A 24,699-nucleotide genomic window follows, 5' to 3' on the forward strand; every position below is an offset into this window, starting at 1 on the left:
TCTATGACAATTGCACTCCAAAACCCTTAACTTTATCTTTCTCTCTCTCTCCTTTTATTCTTTGTTCTTCTTTTAGTGGTTCCCTCATTTTTTTTTCTTTCTATTCTCCCTCTATATTAGTTTCTTCCTTTCTCCTTTATGTCTCCTCTCATTCAATCCTCAATCACGAACAAATTATTTTATCTGGGATTCAAATTTATGTGTGTGGAGCTTTGGGGTTTTTTTACTTTGCTTTTTTAACTCACTAGCAATGCTCCAAACCCTGGCTCTCCATTTAATCTAGTGCTTGTTCCCCCTTTTTCTTGTTTCTGTCTTATTCCTCTCATCATATCTCTTATTCAACCAACACCTAAAAGCAAATAATTTTATTATTGACACAAATTTTTTCCTTATTTATATATTGTTGGTCCATACCCACTTTTTTTCCCCTTTATTACTTTTCCCCAATGCAGGCCCTCCATTATAGGTATTGTTTGTTCTATTTAGCACACATAATTCACAGTTCACCACAAGATTTTCTCAAGAAGGAGGGGAGAGGAGAGGAGAGGAAAAAAAGGGGGGGAATGAATTTTTTAAAAATATTTTTTGTTAAATTATTTTTTATTTTTATAATTTTAAACATTTATTCTTTATTAATTCTCATTAATACTATCAACAAAACCACCCTCAGATGCCATTAAGGAAAATAAAATCGAATATCATGGATACAAAAGACAGAGAAGTAGTATAGATAGATGAGAAAAATCTATGGAGAAAAAATTTAATATATTGGAAACCTTGGAGCTAAATGACAGAGAAATTAAAATAGAAATCCTAAAAATACTCAGAGATATATAAGAAAACACAGAAAGGCAATTTGGGGAGCTCAGATAGCAACTCAATGAACACAAAGAATATATTACCAAGAAAATTGAAACTATAAAAACAAGTCAAACAGAGATGAAAAACTCAATTCACGAGCAGAAAAACGAGGTAACAAGCTTAGCTAATAGAACAGGCCAGATAGAAGGTAGGATTAGTGAAATAGAAGACAAAGAACTTGAGGCACAACAGAGAGAAGAAGAAAGAGACTCAAAAATAAAGAAAAATGAGATAGCCCTACAGAAAATGTCTGACTCCATCAAAAAGAATAACATAAGAATAATAGGTATATCAGAGGGAGATGAGAGAGAAAATGGAATGGAGAACATATTCAAACAAATAATAGATGAGAACTTCCCAAGCCTGAGGAACTTGGCCTAAAATTCAAGAACTAAAGCCTCAAATTCAAGAAGCAAACAGAACTCCGAGTTTTCTTAACCCCAACAAACCTACTCCAAGGCACATCATAATGAAATTGGCCAAACCAATGACAAAGAAAAAATTCTCAAGGCACCCAGGGAAAAGAAGAATACAAAGAATATAAAGGAAGGCCCATTAGATTATCATCAGATTTCTCAACAGAAACTCTACAAGCAAGAAGAGGGTGGACCCCAATATTCAAAGTCCTGAAAGAGATGAACTTTCAGCCATGAATACTATACCCATCAAAGCTATCCTTCAAATAGGAAGGAGAAATAAAAACATTGACAGATACAGAAAAGAAGAGGGAATTTATCATCAGAAAACACCCACTCCAGGAATTACTAAAGGGGGTTTTCCAACCAGATAAAAAGTCAAAACAAAACAGAACCACAAGTAAACAAGAACACAATAAAACCAAATTTAAACTATGACAAACAACCAAAAAAAATGGGGGGGAGGCGAGGACAGAAGGACAGAGATTAATGGTAGCAAAGGATGATGGAATGCAAAAGTACTCACAAGATAGTGCACTACAATGAACAGGGTAGGAACCCTTTTCATTACATAATGGTAACCACCATTGAAAAAACCACCACAAAAGCACATGATTTTAAAAAGATAGCAACAGAGGAAAGATGTATGGAATACATACAACCAAACAAAAACAAAAGATAGAAAAATGAAAAAGAAGAATCAAACAAGACACAAAACTAACAGAAAGCAATGTATAAAATGGCAATAGGGAACTCACAAGTGTCAATAATTACACTAAATATAAATGGATTAAACTCACCAATAAAAAGACACAGTGTAGCAGGATGGATTATAAAAGAAAATATAACTGTATGCTGCCTACAAGAAACTCATTTAAGCAACAAGGATAAAAACAAATTCAAAGTGAAAGTCTGGAAAACAATACTCCAAGCAAATAACATCCAAAAAAAAGCAGGCGTAGCAATACTCATATCTGATAATGCTGACTACAAGACAGCAAAAGTACTCAAAGACAAAATAGTCATTTAATAATGATTAGGGGGATGGTGAATCCTGAAGACATAACAATTATTAATTGTACCAAACCAAGGAGCACCAAAATATATAAGACAGCTACTTATTGACCTAAAAACAAAAACTGACAAAAATGCAATCATACTTGGAGACCTCAGTACACTGCTGATGGCTCTAGATCAGACATCCAAACAGAGAATCAATAAAGATATATTGGCCTTAAACAAAACACTAGAGCACCTGGATATGATACACATCTATAGGACATTTCATCCCAAAGTGACAGAGTATACATTTTTCTCCAGTGTACATGGATCATTCTCAAGAATTGACCATATGTTGGGACACAAAAACAACATCAGCAAATTAAGAAAAATCGAAGTTGTACCAAGCACATTTTCTGACCACAAAGTCTTGAAACTAGAATTCAACTGCAAGAAAAGGAAAAAGAACCCATAAAAATGTGGAAACTAAACAACATACTTTTAAAAAATGAATGAGTCAAAGAAGAAATAAGCATAGAGATCAAAAGATATATACAGACAAATGAAAATGACAATACAACATATCAGAATCTATGGGATGCAGCAAAAGCAGTGATAAGAGGGAAGTTCATATCACTTCAGGCATATATGAACAAACAGGAGAGAGCCCAAGTGAACCACTTAACTTCACACCTTAAGGAACTGGAAAAAGAAGAAAAAAGACAACCCAAAACCAGCTAAAGAAAGGAGATAATAAAAATTCGAGCAGAAATAAATGAAATAAAGAACAGAAAAACTATATAAAAAATTAACAGAAGGAGCTGGTTCCTTGAAAAGATCAACAAAATTGACAAACCGTTGGCAAGACTTACCAAGGAATAAAGAGAAAGAACTCTTAAACAAAATCCCAAAGAAAGAGGAGAAATCACCACTGACATCGTAGATATACAAAGAATTATTGTATGAAAAACTTTATGCCACTAAATTCAACAATCTAGAAGATATGGATAAATTTCTAGAACAATACAACCTTCCTAAACTGAATGAAGAAGTATCAGAAAGCATAAACAGACCTATTAGTAGAGAAGAAATAGAAAAAACTATTAAAATCCTCCATAAAAATAAAAGTCCAGGCCCAGATGGCTATAGTAGTGAATTTTTATCAAACATTCAAAAAAGACTTGGTTCCTATTCTACTCAAAATCTTCCAAAAAATTGAAAAAGAAGCAATACTTCCAAACACATTTTATGAGGGCAACATAACCCTCATACAGAAACCAGGCAAGGACGGCACAAAAAAAGAAAACTACAGACCAATATCTCTAATGAATACAGATGCTAAAATACTAAACAAAATACTGGCAAATCAAATACAACAACATATTAAAAAAATAATACAATATGATCAAGTTGGATTCATCCCAGAATCTCAAGGATGGTTCGACATACGTAAAACGGTTAACGTAATACACCGTATCAGAAAAACAAAGAACAAGAACCACATGATCTTATTAATAGATGCAGAAAAGGCATTTGATAAAATACAACACAATTTTATATTTAAGACTCTCAACAAAATGGGTATAGAAAGAAAATATCTCAACATGATAAAGGCCATATATGATAAACCATCAGCTAACATCATATTAAATGGCACAAAACTGAAGGCTTTCCCCCTTAAATCAGAAACAAGACAGTGTTTTCCACTCTCTCCACTCTTATATAATGTGGTGCTAGAGGTTCTACCCAGAGCAATCAGACAATGCAAAGAAATAAAAGGCATTCATATCGAAAAAGAAGAAGTAAAGGTATCACTTTTTCCAGATAATATGATCCTATACATTGAAAACCCCAAAGAATGCAGAAAAAGACTACTAGAAACAATAAGCCAATACGGTAAGGTCACAGGATACAAAATTAACATACAAAAGTCCATAGCCTTTCTATATGTCAACAATGAAACATTTGAAAATGAACTCAAAAAAACAATCCCCTTCAGGATTGCAATAACAACAACAACAAAAAATACCTAAGAATAAACACGACAAAAAATTTTAAGGACTTATATAATAAAAACTACAAGCCATTGTTATAGGAAATCGAAAAAGATACAATGAGATGGAAGAATATTTCTTGTTCTTGATTAGGAAGAATAAATATAATCAAGCTGGCCATATTAACCAAAGCAATATACAAATTTAATGCAATTCCCATCAAAATTCCAATGACATTTTTTAAAGAAACGGAACAAAAAATCATCAGATTTATATGGAATTATAAAAAACCCTGAAAAGCCAAAGCAATCCTAAGGAAAAAGAATGAAGCTGGGGGCATTACAATACCTGACTTCAAACTATATTATAGGGCCACGACAATCAAAACAGCATGGTATTAGCAGAAAAATAGACACTCAGACCAATGGAACAGAATAGAAAGTCCAGAAATAAAACCACATATATATAGTCAAATAATTTTTGATAAAGGGGCCAACAACACACAATGGAGAAAAGAAAGCCTCTTCAACAAATGGTGCTGGGAAAACTGGAAAGCCACATGTAAAAGAATGAAACTGGACTACAGTTTGTCCCCTTGTACTATAATTAATTCAAAATGGATCAAAGATCTAAATATAAGACCTGAAACAATAAAGTACATAGAAGAAGACATCGTTTCTAAACTCATGGACTTTGGTTTTAAAGAGCATTTTATGAATTTGACTCCACAGGCAAGAGAAGTGAAGGCAAAAATTAATGAATGGGACTACATCAGACTAAGAAGTTTTTGCTCAGCAAGAGAAACTGACAACAAAATAAACAGACAGCCAACTAAAGGAGAAATGATATTTTCGAACAACTGCTCAGATAAGGGCCTAATATCCAAAATATACAAAGAATTCATAAAACTCAACAACAAACAAACAATCCAATAAAAAAATGGGAAGAGGGCATGAACAGACACTTCTCCCAGGAAGAAATACAAATGGCCAACAGATATATGAAAAGATGCTCATCTTCTTTAGTTATTAGAGAAATGCAAATCAAAACTGCAATGAGATACCATCTCACACCTGTTAGATTAGCTATTATTAACAATACAGGTAATAGCAAATGTTGGAGAGGCTGTGGAGAAAAAGGAACCCTCATTCACTGTTGGTGGGAATGTAAAATAGTACAACCATTATGGAAGAAAGTATGGTGGTTTCTCAAAAAACTGAAAATAGAACTACCTTATGACCCAGCAATCCTTCTACTGGGTATATACCCCCAAAACTCAGAAACATTGATACGTAAAGACACATGCAGCCCCATGTTCATTGCAGCATTGTTCACAGTGGCCAGTACATGGAAACAACCAAAAAGCCCTTCAATAGAAGACTGGATAAAGAAGATGTGGCACATATACACTATGGGATACTACTCAGCCTTAAGAAATGATGACATTGGTTCATTTATATCAAAATGGTGGGATCTTGATAACGTTATACGAAGTGAAATAAGTAAATCAGAAAAAAACAGGAACTACATTATTCCATATGTAGGTGGAATATAAAAGCGAGACTAAGAGACATTGATAAGAGTGTGGTGGTTATGGGGGGTGGGGGGTGGGGGGAGAGGGAGTGGGAAAGGGGGAGGGGCACAAAGAAAACTAGATAGAAGGTGATGGAGGACAATCTGACTTTGGGTGATAGGTATGCAACATAATTGATTGACAAGATAACCTGAACATGTTTTTTTTGAACATATGTACCCTGATTTATTGATGTCACCCTAGTAAAATTAATAAAAAAATAATTAAAAATAAAGAGTCTTGTAATCTCGTTTTCTACAAGGTTCAAAGACTTTTCTTTGAATGGCTTTTCTCAGTGATTCTGGGAGGGAGTTAAAATGTTTTCTTTTTTCTCATAGGATGCAAATAATTGTTCTAACATTTCTAGTTTGAGAAAAGTACGTTGATCTTAAATGAGAGAAGTAAAATTCAAGTCAAATAGTTGTTCTTTTTCTTTGTCATTTGTTGAAATCATGTTAACAATTCCAAATGAAGGAGCCCTTTCATTTCTTATACTAATCTAGTAGGGAATTTTATTAAGCTTTGTTTTTTTTAATTGCTTTAGTTACTTAAATTTCTATGCTTTTTTAAATTTTTTATTATGAGAGAGAGACTGGAAGAGAGAGAAATGAGAGGTATCAACTCGTAATTGTATCACTTTGGTTGTTTATGTATTACTTCTCATATGTGCCTTAACCGGGGTGTTCAAGCTGAGCTAGTGACCCCTTGCTCAAGCTAGACCTTGGACTTTCGAACCAGTGGATTTTAGGCTCAAGTCAGTGACCATGGAATCATTTTGATCATTCTACTTTTAAGCTGGTGACCCTGCGCTCAAGTTGGTGAGCCTGTGCTCAAGCCAGCAACGTTGGGGCTTTGAACATGGGACCTCAGCATCCTAGGTTGCCTCTCTATTCACTGTGCCACCACCAGTCAGACTCTGCTCTTTTTAGCACTCAGTTATGGATAAAATTTTTCCACAGTTCTTATTATTTTATTGTTATTTTTCTTTAACCAAAGTCAAATAAGTCTTACAATGAGAACTTAACCAGCTCTTTATTCTTTCTTTCTTTACCCTGATTCTCAGACACAATGCTTTTTTAATATTTTTAGCTCTTTCTATGATTTTGCCTCTATATTTTTCTTATGTTATTGTTATTTCTTTGTTTTTATACTGTATTTTCATTATGTTTCCATTTTTTTCTTTTTATTAAATTTATTGGGCTGATATTGGTTAATAAGATGTGCATGTTTATGATACATGATCTGCATATCGCACTGTGTGCCCACTACCTAAAGTCAAATCATCTTCCATCACCTTATATTTGATTTCCTTTACCCTTTATTAACCTCCAACCCCCTTCTTTCTCTGGTAATCACCATACTGTTGTCTGTGTCTATGGTTTGTTTGTTTACCTGTCCTATTTATTTGTTGCTTTCAATTTTATATACCCCCTATAAGTGAAATCATATGGTTCTCTTTAGCCATTTCTGTTTAACTTATTGTGTTTGGCATGTTATTCTCAAGGTCCACCTATGTTGTTGCAAATGACAGTGTTTTATCTTTCCTTATGACTGAGTGATATTGCATTGCATATGTGTAGCACATCTTCTGTAATGTTTCCATTTTTAATACGATTCAGTGTCTTTCTAATGTGAAATATGTACATTTAATTAACTATTTATTTCTTGTGGTTAGATTAATTTTGGTAATGATACTTTATTACTTTAAAAATACTATTTAGCACTGAACAGTGAGTATTCAACAATTGTGTTTTATCTTTTTCATTTTTCTTATTTTTACTTTTTTGTTCAAACTAATTTTAATATTCTATGTAGTAAAATTATTTTTGCATATATAAAAGAGTATGTATTATGCAACTTTTCCCCGTTTATTTGACTAATCAAGAGTTTTAAACTCTTTAAATTCAATTATCCTTGACCCACATTTTTTTTATGAATATTAAATATGTGTATATTTAACATTTATAAGATTTTACATTTCTATTATTACTTTGTACAGTCAACATTTATGAAGAATTTATCAAAATATTTTTTATTTTGTGCTTTTAAATTTTTTTTTCTTTCATTTTTTTCCCATTTTGGTTAATTTTGCTTCTGCTTGACAATATCACTTTAGTATCATTTTTTGTGTGGGTTTGTTAAAATTATATTTTGTTTTCTCTTTTCTGAAAAAATCCTGTTCTTATTTGCATTTTTCAGGACTTTCTGCTGGGTATAGAATGCTAGACCACCACTAATTTTTATTTTCTTTGAGTACACTATTTTCAAGCTTTCTATTTCTTTGGAGAAAACAGCGGCCAGTATTATTATTGCTTCTTTGAGGATAATGTGACTTTTAAATAAAATCCACTCCTGCCCTAATTCCTATTTATATCTTGGCATTGTTTTTTTGCAGTTTGATTTTGATGTACTTGTATGTGTTTTATTTTTTTAAACATTTTATTAGTTTGTTTCTGGTGTTTATTTGCTTAGAGTTTATTATAATCTATAATGGAATATGTTATGTAATGTCTATCACTAGTTTTAAACATTTAGTTAGTATGTCTAGGTATTGTACTGTTTCTACCTCATTCTCTCTTTTGCATTTGTGATTCCAATAACACATGCTAGACTTTTCAATATGACTTTTATATAATCTTATGCCTTATTATGTATTTTTTATTTCTTTTTTTGTGTTTTACTCTGGGTATTTCCTACTGAATTTTCTTCAAGTTCACAAAATTATTTTCTTTGGTGCAAACACCCAGCTATTAAACTCATTTGTTAATATTTTAATTTTAGTTATGGTATATTTAGCTATATATAATATTATATATATGACTATATATAAGAATGTGTGTGTGTGTGTGTGTGTGTGTTAGTTCTAGAGTTTCATTTTTTCCACTTTAAATGTTTTCTTAGCCTTGGTAAAAATTATCTATTTTTTTAGCATACAAATCAGAATTACTTTGGTGTGTAAGTCTGTTAACTGTAATATGTGTGTCTTTTTATTCTCTCTCTCTCTTTTCTATTGATAGGTCTTAGACTGGTTGAAATACTCTCTCCTAATTCAAGAGTTGATAGAGTATGATATTCCACAGCACTTCTGAACCATTATGGGGAGTCTCTGATCTAAAGTTATATGCAAAGCAACTGTAAGCAATATCAATTTGGTATACAACTTAGGAGAAGTTTACACTCCTGGCAAGACTCAGCCTTGAGGACTCATAACATGGTGAGCCTATGGTTGTGCAAAATTAAGTGCCCTTCCATTTCACTGAGCATAGTTTAAGTGGAACATAACGTTTGCTGAACTGACAGTGGACTGGATTTCAAACTCCGTGTACAATTATTTCCCTCATACACGTCTTTGTGTATGGTGCTACCTAAATAGAACTTTCATCATGGACCCAGGTGCAGACTTCCATCCATACAATTGGATCCATAAGATCTATCAAGACTCCAGGAATTTCTCAAGCCCATCCTAGGAATATAAGGTCAGAATCTTTTTAGACTTTTGTAAGGTTATTCATTTTTTATATGTATTTATAAAGCATTTTGTTTTGATATTTTAAATATATATATATTTTTAATGTGATGCTGAATTTTGTGATATAACTGAAAATTTGGGAAAAAGACATGTAAATGTTTTATAATATTATCATAAATATATATAAAACATTTACAGAATTGTTAGCTGGAGAATTTTTTACTGACACAGGTAGTTAATACCAAAAGTCTCTGCCAACTTGTTTTATTCATAGAATAATCTCTTTTGTTGAGCAAGTCAAAAACTCTTTTATAAAAATAATCCTGGCAAAAACTACAATTATATAGGAGAGAGATAATTACTGGAGCAGTTTTATGGACTGAATCCAGTTAGTTATAGGAGCCCACCTACTGAAAATGAATAAAGAGTCTATATTTAACTTTTTAGACCATACCTAAAAATAATAAGTGACTGATATAAGAAAAATGGTTATTAAAGATAAATCATCTAAATTTTCTGATGTTTTCATATACATTTATATCCTATATAAAGATATTTATTTGTTAATAAGCAGTCATATAGCACCTGCTTATGTTTATTTCTCTACTCAGATGTTGACTCTTGATGTGTGTCAGCTGGAGGGAGACAGACGATTCTAAGGTTACAAGAACTTGCCAGAGGTGAACGCACAAGATTAATTATATACTTTTTGATTTGTTACAGAATAGATAATTTGATCACTAAACTACTGATATTGAATCATGGTTACAAGAGCAATAAACTGGATTTAACATTTTACAGAAATTCTTTTGTAAGCTTACTTTGTAGTATATTCTTATTAGCTCTATTTTATGGTTAGTCAGATGGAGGTCAGTAAATCAGTAATACAGCATATTTATTCCCAGTTATAATAGGAAAAAGGAATATATACAAAACATCAATTCAAGTGGAGCTGATGTAGTCTTATTATATTTATAAAAAGTAGACCAGTGGTGTTATTGGGTTTTTAAAAATATAAAATGATTAATGCTGAGCAAATCTTCTTAGTCTGATATAGTCCCATTCATTAATTTTTGCCTTCACTTCTCCTGCCATTGGAGTCAAATTCATAAAATGCTCTTTAAAACCCAGGTCCATGAGTTGTCCTATGTCTTCTTCTATGCACTTAATTGTATCAGGTCTTATGTTTAGATCTTTGATCCATTTTGAGTTAATTAGTACAGGGGGACAGACTGTAGTCCAGTGTCATTCTTTTGCATGTGGCTTTCCAGTTTTCCCAGCACCATTTATTGAAAAGGTTTTCTTTTCTCCATTGTGTGTTCTTGGCCCCTTTATCAAAAATTATTTGACTATATATATGTGGTTTTATTTCTGGACTTTCTATTCTGTTCCATTGGTCTGAGTGTCTATTTTTCTGCCAATACCATGCTGTTTTGATTGTCGTGGCCCTATAATAATATAGTTTGAAGTCAGGTATTGTAATGCCCCCAGCTTCATTCTTTTTCTTTAGGATTGCTTTGGCTATTCGGGGTTTTTTATAGTTCCATATAAATCTGATGATATTTTGCTCCATTTCTTTAAAAAATGTCATTGGAATTTTGATGGGAATTGCATTAAATTTGTATATTGCTTTGGGTAATATAGCCATCTTGATTATATTTATTCTTCCTAACCAAGAACAAGGTAAGAAATGATGACATCGGATCATTTACAGCAAAATGGTGGGATCTTGATAACATTATACGAAGTGAAATAAGTAAATCAGAAAAAAACCAGGAACTGCATTATTCCATACGTAGGTGGGACTTAAAAGTGAAACTAAGAGACATTGATAAGAGTGTGGTGGTTACGGGGGGAGGAGGGAGAGGGAGAGGGAAAGGGGGAGGGGGAGGGGCACAAAGAAAACTAGATAGAAGGTGACAGAGGACAATCTGACTTTGGGTGATGGTTATGCAACATAAGTGAACGACAAGATAACCTGGAGTTGTTATCTTTGAATATATGTATCCTGATTTATTGATGTTGCCCCATTAAAAATAAAATTATTAAAAAAATAAAGGAAGTAACAAAATCTAGATTCTCAACAATATCTCAGCATCTATTAAACGTATTACTAAATGTAAAAAAAAATGATTAATGGATCACTTTTCAAGAACCTATTATTACCTTGTATGTATATATACCTAACAGAAGAAATTCACCAATACAGAGGCAAGCACAAATAGATCTTAAATAAAAATTAGACAAATTTACAATTATATTAAGAGTAGTTAAAACAGTCTTTCAGTAATTGATAAAATGAGTACACAGCAAATCAATAAAGAGATAAATGACCAGATTAACACTATAAACCAACTTGACCAAATTGGTATTTTTGGAATACTTTCTCCAACAACAGAAGAATACATATTTTTTTCAAGTGCACATGAAAAATTCACCAAGAAAAAGACATAACTTGGGTAATAAAACACAGCTTAGAGAATTAAAAATAATAAAAAACCATATAAAATATGTTCTTAGATCATGGAAGAATTAAAGTAAAAATTCATATGCATTTGACAGAATAGTCCACCTCCTATTAAAGATGTTTATGTTGTAATACTAATGTCCAAAACCTGTGAGTAGTTCATCTTATGTATCAAAGGGACTTTGTGCATGTGATCAAGTTAATGATCTTGGGATGATGGGTAGACAATTCAGTTGAGCCTCCTATAATCACTAAGTTATTGAGAAAGGCAGGAGAGTCAGAGTTAAACAAAGGAAATGTGATGACAGAACTAGAGGAAAGAGAGGAAGAGAGAGAAAAAGAGAGAGATTTGAAGTTGCTACTTTAATGGTTTTGAAGTGAAAGAAGAGTATCCAATTAAAGAATTCAGGAAACTACTAGGAGTTGAAAATGGTAAGAAGAAGAATTTGAGTGACAAAAGTTTCCAGAAAGTCCATAAGGAACTTTTAAAAGGTATAATATATTCTTGGAAATTTAGAAGACCATGTGTAAGTTCACGACTATGAACATGATCAGAAACACCTGAAAAAATTCTAATCTCTACCCTATGGCTAATCTTGAGGCTTGTGTAAGTGGGATGCGAAGGCTAACACAGAAGTCTACACTGCTTGCAGAAGCACTAAAAGCATACTTCAGCCTGACCTGTGGTGGCGCAGTGGATAAAGCGTCGACCTGGAATGCTGAGGTCGCCAGTTCGAAACCTGGGCTTGCCTGGTCAAGGCACATATGGGAGTTGATGCTTCCAGCTCCTCCCCCCTTCTCTCTCTCTCTCTCTCTCCTCTCTAAAATGAATAAATAAAAAATAAATAAATAAATAAATAAATAAATAAATAAATAAAAGAAAGCTGTGTCATATTTTTTTAAAAAAAAAGCATACTTCAGCATACAAACCACTCAGCAAAGACTGGTAGATTCTACAAATATTAAAAGAATCAAAAAGTGAATACTATGAGTACCTCTATGACCCAAAATTCAACAAATTGATAATAGGCCAATTCCCTGAAAGACATAGATCGCCAAAACTCAGTCAAGAAGAAAAGAAAACCTAAGCAGTTTTATATTTTTGAAGGATTTGAATTGGCAGTTTAAAGCTGCCAAAAATAAATAAATAAATAAATAAACAAACAAACATAAATATATGGTTTCACTGCTGGATTACATTAAACATTTTGAGAAAAAGTGGTATAAATTCTACACACCCTTGTTTAGAAATTATAATAGGAGAGAATACTTCTTGAGTTATTCCTAAATTAAAAACATCCCAATAAAACCAAAATCTCTCAAAATGTAGATACAAAACTTCCTAAAAATATTAGCAAATTAAACTTAAAATATGTAATCACAATCAAGTTGGATTTGTCTCAGGAATAAAAGGCTACTTAGACATCTAAATACCAGTCATTTCAGTTCACCACATGAATAGTGAAAACACATGAGAAAAAAACATTATCATATTAATTGATACAGAAATATTATTTTAAAAAACTAAACATGCAGTATAATAAAAAATCTCTCAGCAAACTGGAAAGGAAGTTTGTTAATTTTATAAACAGCCTCTTCTACAACTCACATTGTACTCAAGGACAAATGACTGTTTCTGCTAAGAAAGGATATATGTTCTCCCTACTCTATTTAACATCATACTGAAATCTAGTAGTATAATTAGAAAAGAAGAAAAAAGGCATACAGATTTAAAAGGAAAAAATAGTTATCTTTATTCACAAATAAAATATTTGTTTATATAAAAAAGTCTCAAAAATCTACAAAAAGCTCTTAAAACTAATAAGTTTAGCAGGTTGTTAAGATACAAGGTTCGTAATGTATTTGGAATTTAATTATATGCTTAAATAGCAGCAATAAGCAATGGAAATTGGAGTGACATCAGAGAAATGGTGCCATAAGGAGTGATACCAATAAACCTCTCCAAATATTCAACAAGATCTTCAACCAGACACAGAAAAATCTATATTTGAAGCCACCAGAAGTTCCACACTAAAAGCGAAGGTATGATCAAGTGAAAAATTGACTAAATATATAATCAACCCTGAAGGAAATAAGGAGGAAGAAACACTCCGCCTTCCTCACTAACCTAAAGGGCTGCTTTCACTGGGAACTGAGAGTATAGGAACTAAGGCGGGCATAGGGTGTGAATAGAACCAGACTGCAGCACAAACGTCTGAACCAGGATGTGGCAAGGACATCCAAGCCGAGGAAAAACTGTGCTTGTGGCAACCCAGTCAACACAAGCTAACGCTTGCATCAAATCCAGACAAAGGCACTTGGCCATCTGCCCCAATCTCGTCGGCACGTGCAGATAGTGGGTGAGAGATTCCTCCTAGAGCCCCAGGAGTGGGCACCTGTGTTCCCGGACAGACGGGCAGAGTCAGAGGCCTTTCTGTGGGCCGAAACTGGAGTCTTGAGGTCATCCATGTGCCCCGAAGAGCAGAGCATGGGGAGTGAGTGGGAATGAAATTCCCTACACTCAAAATTTACTGTGCAGGTGGGGTGCCTCACCACAAGTGAGAGGCTGCTGGCCTGATCTCCTGGTCGGTGAGTGCAGAGAGTGGGCGAGAGATTCCCCTGGGAGTGGGTGTCCGTGTTCCTGGACAGAGGAGCAGAGTCAGAGGTCTTTATGTGGGTTGAAGCCACACCTGATTGTGGTAGGGGCTCTGACTGATTGAGCCTTACCCAGAGCCCTGTGCTGAGTGGGAATATAGTGGTGATTTGCCAGCTCTTTGAGCCTCTTGCTCTCCAGGCAGAGGCAGCAACAATGACACAGCTGGATCATCAGGCTACTAATTCAGGAAGGAAAGACTAGGAGAGAGACTCTGGGAACACAGACTCTCTCATTGGCGGAGCCTGCAAATGCTAATGAGCCTCGACTGCCAACGAGGCTGAAGCCCAATATATGACATCGCCATAGAGACTTATCAACTGCAAACCTCTACCTAAGCATGCCACAGGGGCAGAACTCGGAGTATAGAGTCACCAAACAGGAAGAGGGAGAGAAAAGAAAAAGCAAGAAAATAACTTTTCAAATTCAAGAATAATCCACAGACTTTATAACATACCCAATTTTATTATACTTGTTCATTTGTTTCTCTTATCTTCATGTCTTGATTATTTTCTTCCTCTTCCAATTTGGTAATTTTATTCTCTGCCAGTCTTCCTCTTTCCTCTCCTTGAACTACACTACCCATAAGTGTTACATCTGCCATTATCTTTTCTTTCTTCTTCCTTTCTCTCTCTGAGGGTTGCACTCCAAAACCCTAACTCTCTCTCTCTCTCTCTTCTTTTATTCTTTGTTCTTCTTTTTGTGTTTTCCTCTTCCTCTTTTTTCTCCCTCTATATTAGTTTCTTCTTTTCTCCTTTACTTTTCCTCTCATTTAATCCTCAATCACGGACAAATTATTTTATCTGGGACTCAATTTTTTCTTTGTGGCACTTTGGGGTTTTTTTACTTTGCTTTTTTAACTCACTAGCAATGCTCCCAACACTGGCTCTCCATTTTATCTAGTTCATGCTCCACTAAATACAATAGTAATTTTTTTAATTTTTTCCCATTATTCCTGTTTCCTTCATATTCCTCTCATCATATCTCTTAGTCAATCATCAACTAAAAGCAAATCATTGTATTCTTCACACAATTTTTTTCCTTTTTTGCATTTTGTGAGTCCATACCCCCTTTTTTGCCCCTTTATCACTTCTCCCCAACTCAGGTCCTCCATTAGAGGTAGTTTTTGTTCTATTTAGCAAAATATAATTCACAGTTCACCACAAGATTTTCTCAAGAAGGAGGGGAGAGGAGAGGAGAGGAAAAAAAGGGGGGGGAATAATAATTTTTTTTATTCTTTTTTATTTTATTCTTTTTAACTTTTTATTATTTATTAATTCTCATTAATACTATCAACAAAACCACCCTCAGATGCCATTGAAGAAAATAAAATTGAATAGCATGGATACAAAAGACAGAGAGATAGCACAGATAGATGAGGAAAAATCTATGCAGAAAAAATTTTATATATTGGAAATCTTGGAGCTAAATGACAGAGAAATTAAAATAGAAATCCTAAAAATACTCAGAGATATATAAGAAAACACAGAAAGGCAATTTGGGGAGCTCAGATAGCAACTCAATGAACACAAAGAATATATTACCAAGAAAATTGAAACTATAAAAACAAGTCAAACAGAGATGAAAAACTCAATTCACGAGCAGAAAAACGAGGTAACAAGCTTAGCTAATAGAACAGGCCAGATAGAAGGTAGGATTAGTGAAATAGAAGACAAAGAACTTGAGGCACAACAGAGAGAAGAAGAAAGAGACTCAAAAATTAAAAAAAAATGAGATAGCCCTACAGAAAATGTCTGACTCCATCAAAAAGAATAACATAAGAATAATAGGTATATCAGAGGGAGATGAGAGAGAAAATGGAATGGAGAACATATTCAAACAAATAATAGATGAGAACTTCCCAAGCCTGAGGAACTTGGCCTAAAATTCAAGAACTAAAGCCTCAAATTCAAGAAGCAAACAGAACTCCGAGTTTTCTTAACCCCAACAAACCTACTCCAAGGCACATCATAATGAAATTGGCCAAACCAATGACAAAGAAAAAATTCTCAAGGCACCCAGGGAAAAGAAGAATACAAAGAATATAAAGGAAGGCCCATTAGATTATCATCAGATTTCTCAACAGAAACTCTACAAGCAAGAAGAGGGTGGACCCCAATATTCAAAGTCCTGAAAGAGATGAACTTTCAGCCATGAATACTATACCCATCAAAGCTATCCTTCAAATAGGAAGGAGAAATAAAAACATTGACAGATACAGAAAAGAAGAGGGAATTTATCATCAGAAAACACCCACTCCAGGAATTACTAAAGGGGGTTTTCCAACCAGATAAAAAGTCAAAACAAAACAGAACCACAAGTAAACAAGAACACAATAAAACCAAATTTAAACTATGACAAACAACCAAAAAAAATGGGGGGGAGGCGAGGACAGAAGGACAGAGATTAATGGTAGCAAAGGATGATGGAATGCAAAAGTACTCACAAGATAGTGCACTACAATGAACAGGGTAGGAACCCTTTTCATTACATAATGGTAACCACCATTGAAAAAACCACCACAAAAGCACATGATTTTAAAAAGATAGCAACAGAGGAAAGATGTATGGAATACATACAACCAAACAAAAACAAAAGATAGAAAAATGAAAAAGAAGAATCAAACAAGACACAAAACTAACAGAAAGCAATGTATAAAATGGCAATAGGGAACTCACAAGTGTCAATAATTACACTAAATATAAATGGATTAAACTCACCAATAAAAAGACACAGTGTAGCAGGATGGATTATAAAAGAAAATATAACTGTATGCTGCCTACAAGAAACTCATTTAAGCAACAAGGATAAAAACAAATTCAAAGTGAAAGTCTGGAAAACAATACTCCAAGCAAATAACATCCAAAAAAAAGCAGGCGTAGCAATACTCATATCTGATAATGCTGACTACAAGACAGCAAAAGTACTCAAAGACAAAAATAGTCATTTAATAATGATTAGGGGGATGGTGAATCCTGAAGACATAACAATTATTAATTGTACCAAACCAAGGAGCACCAAAATATATAAGACAGCTACTTATTTACCTAAAAACAAAAACTGACAAAAATGCAATCATACTTGGAGACCTCAATACACTGCTGATGGCTCTAGATCAGACATCCAAACAGAGAATCAATAAAGATATATTGGCCTTAAACAAAACACTAGAGCACCTGGATACGATAGACAACTACAGGACATTTCATCCAAAGTGACAGAATATGCATTTTTCTCCAGTGTACATGGATCATTCTCAAGAATTGACCATATTTTGGGACACAAAAACAACATAAGCAAATTAAGAAAAATCGAAGTTATACCAAGCAAATTTTCTGATCATAAAGCCTTGAAACTAGTATTCAAGTGCAAAAAAGAGGAAAAAAACCCACAAAAATGTGGAAACTAAACAACATACTTTTAAAAAATGAATGAGTCAAAGAAGAAATAAGCGCAGAGATCAAAAGACAAATGAAAATGACAATACAACATATCAGAATCTATGGGATGCAGCAAAAGCAGTGATAAGAGGAAATTCATATCACTTCTGGCCTATATGAACAAACAAGAGAGAGCCCAAATGAACCACTTAACTTCAGACCTTAAGGAACTGGAAAAAGAAGATCAAAGAAAGCCCAAAACCAGCCGAAGAAAGGAGATTATAAAAATAAGAGCAGAAATAAATGAAATAGAGAACAGAATAAGTATAGAAAAAAATAATGAAACAAGGAGCTGATTCTTTGAAAAGATCAACAAAATTGACAAACCCTTGGCAAGACTTACCAAGGAAAAAAGAGAAAGAACTCATATAAACAAAATCCAAAATGAAAGAGGAGAAATCACCACGGACATCAGAGATTTACAAAAAATTAGTGCAGAATACTATGAAAAACTTTATGCCACTAAATTCAACAATCTAGAAGAAATGAATAAATTCCTAGAGCAATACAACCATTCTTGACTGAGTCAAGAAGAATCAGAAAGCCTAAATATACCAATTAGTAGGGAAGAAATAGAAAAAACTATTAAAAACCTCCCCAGAAATAAAAGTCCAGTCCCAGATGGTTATTCTAGCAAATTCTATCAAACATTCAAAGAAGACTTGGTTCCTATTTTACTCAAAGTCTTCCAAAAAATTGTAAAAGATGCAATACTTCGAAACATATTTTATGAGGCCAAGATAATCCTCATACTGAAGCCGGGCAAGGACAGCAAAGAAAAAAGAAAACTACACACCAATATCTCTAATGAATACTGATGCTAAAATACTAAAGAAAATACTAGCAATTCGAATACAACAACATTTTTTTGAATTAATCTTACTAGGGTGAAATCAATAAATCAGGGTACATATGTTCAAAAAAATCTTGTCCAGGTTATCTTGTCAATCAATTATGTTGCATATCTATCACCCAAAGTCAGATTGTCCTCTGTCACCTTCTATCTAGTTTTCTTTGTGCCCCTCCCCCTCCCCCTTTCCCACTCCCTCTCCCCCCTTCCCTCATAACCACCACACTCTTATCCATGTCTCTTAGTCTCGCTTTTATATTCCACCTACGTATGGAATAATGCAGTCCCTGGTTTTTTCTGATTTACTTATTTCACTTCGTATAATGTTATCAAGATCCCACCATTTTGCTGTAAATGATCCGATGTCATCATTTCTTATGGCTGAGTAGTATTCCATAGTGTATATGTGCCACATCTTCTTTATCCAATCTTCTATTGAAGGGCTTTTTGGTTGTTTCCATGTCCTGGCCACTGTGAACAATGCTGCAGTGAACATGGGGCTGCATGTGTCTTTACGTATCAATGTTTCTGAGTTTTGGGGGTATATACGCAGTAGAGGGATTGCTGGGTCATAAGGTACAATAGTTCTATTTTCATTTTTTTGAGGAACCACCATACTTTCTTCCATACTGTTTTTACTACTTTACATTCCCACCAACAGTGAAGGAGGGTTCCTTTTTCTCCACAGCCTCTCCAGCATTTGCTATTACCTGTCTTGTTAATAATAGCTAATCTAACAGGTGTGAGGTGGTATCTCATTGCAGTTTTGATTTGCATTTCTCTAATAACTAAAGAAGATGAGCATCTTTTCATATATCTGTTGGCCATTTGTATTTCTTCCTGGGAGAAGTGTCTGTTCATGTCCTCTTCCCATTTTTTAATTGGATTTTTTGTTTGTTTGTTGTTGAGTTTTATGAATTCTTTGTATATTTTGGATATTAGGCCCTTATCTGAGCAGTTGTTTGAAAATATCATTTCCCAATTAGTTGGCTGTCTGTTTATTTTGATGTCAGTTTCTCTTGCTGAGCAAAAACTTCTTAGTCTGATGTAGTTCCATTCATTGACTTTTGCCTTCACTTCTCTTGCCTTTGGAGTCAAATTCATAAAATGCTCTTTAAAACCAAGGTCTATGAGTTTAGAACCTATGTCTTATTTTATGTACTATATTGTTTCAGGTCTTATATTTATATCTTTGATCCATTTTGAATTAATTATAGTACAAGGGGACAAACTGTAGTCCAGTTTCATTCTTTCGCATGTGGCTTTTCAGTTTTCCCAGCACCATTTCTTGAAGAGTCTTTCTTTTCTGCATTGTGTGTTATTGGCTCATTTATCAAAAATTATTTGACCATATATATGTGGTTTTATTTCTGGACTTTCTATTCTGTTCCATTGATCTCAGTGTCTATTTTTATGCCAATACCATGCTATTTATCGTGGCCCTATAATATAGTTTGAAGTCAGGTATTGTAATGCCCCCAGCTTCATTCTTTTTCTTTAGGATTGCTTTGGCTATTTGGGTTTTTTTATAGTTTCATATAAATCTGATGATTTTTTGTTCCATTTCTTCAAAAAATGTCATTGGAATTTTGATGGGAATTGCATTAAATTTGTATATTGCTTTGGGTAATATGGCCATCTTGATTATATTTATTCCTCCTAACCAAGAACAAGAAATATTCTTCCATCTCATTGTATCTTTTTAGATTTCCCTTAACAATGGTTTGTAGTTTTCATTATATAAGTCCTTTATATTCTTTGTTATGTTTATTCCTAGGTATTTTATTATTTTGTTGCGATCGTGAAGGGGATTATTTTTTTGAGTTCATTCTCAAAAGTTTCATTGTTGGCATATAGAAAGGCTATGGACTTTTGTATGTTAATTTTGTATCCTGCAACCTTACTGTATTGGCTTATTGTTCTAGTAGTCTTTTTGTGGATTGTTTGGGGTTTTTGATGTATAGGATCATATCATCTGCAAAAAGTGATACCTTTACTTCTTTTTTTCTGAAAACATAATAAAAAATAATACATCATGATCCAGTTGGATTCATCCCAGGATCTCAAGGATTGTTTAACATACGTAAAACTGTTAATGTAATACACCATATCAAAAAAACAAAGAACAAAAACCACATGATCTTTACAATAGATGCAGAAAAGGCATTTGATAAATATAACACAATTATATGTTTAAGACTCTCAACAAAATGGGTATAGAAGAAAAATATCTCAGCATGTTAAAGGCCATATATGATAAACCATCAGCTAACATCATATTAAATGGCACAAAACTGAAGGCTTTCCCCCTTAAATCAGCAACAAGACAGTGTTGTCCACTCTCCACTCTTATTTAATGTGGTGCTAGAGGTTCTAGCCAGAGCAATCAGACAAGACAAAGAAATAAAAGGCATCCATATCGGAAAAGAAGAAGTAAAGGTATCACTTTTGGCAGATGATATAATTCTGTACATTGAAAACCCCAAAGAATCTACAAAAAGACTACTAGAAACAATAAGCCAATACAGTCAGGTCGCAGGATACAAAATTAACATACAAAATTCCATAGCCTTTCTATATGCCAACAATGAAACATTTGAGAATGAACTAAAAAAAAATAATCCCCTTCACAATTGCAACAAAAAAAATAAGATACCTATGAATAAATATAACAAAGAATGTAAAGGACTTATATAATGAAAACTACAAACCATTGTTAAGGGAAATCAAAAAAGATACAATGAGATGGAAGAATATTTCTTGCTCTTGGATAGGAAGAATAAATATAATCAAGATGGCCATATTACGGAAAGCAATATACAAATATAATGCAATTCCCATCAAAATTTTAATGACATTTTTTAAAGAAATGGAACAAAAAATCATCAGATTTATATGAAACTATAAAAAACCCAGAATAGCCAAAGCAATCCTAAAGAAAAATAATGAAGCTGGGGGCATTACAATACCTGACTTCAAGTTATATTATAGAGCCACGACAATCAAAGCAGCATGGTATTGGCAGAAAAGTAGACACTGTGACCAATGGAACAGAATAGAAAGTCCAGAAATAAAATCACATGTATATGGTCAAATAATTTTTGATAAGGGGGCCAGCAACACACAATGGAGAAAAGAAAGCCTCTTCAATAAATGGTGCTAGGAAAATTGAAAATCCACATGCAAAAAAATGAAACTCAACTACAATTTGTCCCTTTGTACTAAAATTAATTCAAAATGGATCAAAGACCGAAACATGAGACCTGAAACAATAAAGTACATAAAAGAAGAGATAGGTTCTAATCTCATAGACCTTGATTTTAAAGAGCATTTTATGAATTTGACTCCAAAGGCAAGGGAAGTGAAGGCAAAAATAAATGAATGGGACTACATCAGACTAAGAAAGTTTTGCTCAGCAAGAGAAAATGACAACAAAATAAACAGACAGCCAACTAAATGGGAAATTATATTTTCAAACAACAGCTCAGATAAGGGCCTAATATCCAAAATATACAAAGAACTCATAAAACTCAGCAACAAACAAACAAACAATCCAATAAAAAAATGGGAAGAGGACATGAACAGACACTTCTCCCAGGAAGAAATACAAATGGCCAACAGATATATGAAAAGATGCTCATCTTCTTTAGTTATTAGAGAAATGCAAATCAAAACTGCAATGAGATACCACCTCACACCTGTTAGATTAACTATTATTAACAAGACAGGTAATAGCAAATGCTGGAGAGGCTGTGGAGAAAAAGGAATCCTCATTCAATGTTGGTGGAACTGTAAAGTAGTAAAAACAGTATGGAAGAAAGTATGGTGGTTCCTCAAAAAAATGAAAATAGAACTATTGTACCTTATGACCCAGCAATCCCTCTACTGCGTATATACCCCCAAAACTCAGAAACATTGATACGTAAAGACACATGCAGCCCCATGTTCACTGCAGCATTGTTCACAGTGGCCAGGACATGGAAACAACCAAAAAGCCCTTCAATAGAAGATTGGATAAAGAAGATGTGGCACATATACACTATGGAATACTACTCAGCCATAAGAAATGATGACATCGGATCATTTACAGCAAAATGGTGGGATCTTGATAACATTATACGAAGTGAAATAAGTAAATCAGAAAAAACCAGGGACTGCATTATTCCATACGTAGGTGGAATATAAAAGCGAGACTAAGAGACATGGATAAGAGTGTGGTGGTTACGGGGGGAGGGGGGAGAGGGAGTGGGAATGGGGGAGGGGGAGGGGCACAAAGAAAACTAGATAGAAGGTGACAGAGGACAATCTGACTTTGGGTGATGGGTATGCAACACAATTGGATGACAAGATAACCTGGACATGTTTTCTTTGAATATATGTATCGTGATTTATTGATGTCACCCAGTAAAATTATAAAAAACAAACAAACAGAAATTGAAATAAAAATACTATTTCCAATTGCATTAAAAATGAAATACTTGGGTAAAACTGACAAAATGCAATGAGGATCTGTATGCTAATAAGTATAAAATGTTGATAAATAAAAACTTCTAAATAATTGGTGTTATAAACTGTGGGCAAACATGGAAAGATTCACCAGAATCAAGTTGTCAATTCATACCATTTTGGTTTATAGAATCTGTGCAATCTTACTGAAAAACTAAAAAATATTTCTTTACTGTTATTGAAAAATTTATTTTGACATTATATGGAAGGTCAGAATACTTTTAAGATAAAAAAATAGAAAAAAAATACCTTACACATTATAAATAATTGAAATGGATCATAGACATAACCATAAACATAAAGCTATAGAATTTCTAGAAGGTAACATAGGATAATACCTGTGTAATTTAGGTTTTAAAAATTCTTTTGTTAAATATAACCCAAATAGCAGAAATCATTAAAGGGAAAAACATGATCGACAAAATTTTAAAAATTATTCTATGAAAGATATTGTTAAGAGAATGAAAAATATGATCAGACTGTAAAAAGTATTGACAATCACATATGTAAAGAATTATTCTCAGAATATATTAATAACTCTTTATGCTCATTACTAATAAATCAACAAAAGGTGAGAAAAAATTCTGTACAGATATTTCACCAAAGAAGATATATGGTGGCAAATAAGCACACGAAAAGATATTCAACATCATCAAGCATTGGAAAATAAAATTCAAATTACAGCTAGATAATTTTAACACCTAAAAGAAAACAAAAATAATCTAAACTACAGAAGCAATAACAACTTCATGATGCTAATGATACAGGGGAAATAACATTGTTGAAGAGAATGCAAAATGGTACAACCACTTTGAAAAATAATTTAGCATTTTTCTCCTAATGTGAAAATACCAATTGCTCTTACTTTTAGTCATTGATTAAATTGAATTAAAAAGTATATATACACAAAAACATAAACATGTATATTTATAATAACTTTGTTGGTGATAACCAAAAAATGGATAAGCAAACCATGGCCCATCTATACAATGAAATATTACTCAGCAATATAAGGAACAAAGTTTTTGTTTATGCAACTACATGAATAAATATTTTTTTGTTTTGTTTATTTTATTCAGTGAGAAGAGGGGAGACAGAGACAGACTTCCACATGTGCCCTGACAGGGGTCCACCCAGCAAGCCTACTAGGGGGCAATGCTCTGCCCATCTGGGGAATTGCTGTGCAACAGAGCTCTTTCTAGTGCCTGAGGCAGAGGCCATGGAGCCATCCTCAGTGCCTGAGGTCAACTCACTCTTATCAAGCCATGGCTGCAGGAGGAAAAGAAAAAGAGAGAGAGAGAGCAAAGCAAGTGGGGGAGAGCTGGAGAAGCAGATGGGCATTTATCCTGTGTGCTCTGACCAAGAATTGAACCCAGGACGTCCAAATATCTGGCCAATGCTCTACCACTGAGCCAGCTGGTCAGGGTGTGGATAGATAAATATTAAATACAGTTTGTTAAGTAAAGGAAGC

Source organism: Saccopteryx leptura, chromosome 3 (assembly GCF_036850995.1).
Source record: "Saccopteryx leptura isolate mSacLep1 chromosome 3, mSacLep1_pri_phased_curated, whole genome shotgun sequence".
Lineage (NCBI taxonomy): Eukaryota > Metazoa > Chordata > Mammalia > Chiroptera > Emballonuridae > Saccopteryx > Saccopteryx leptura.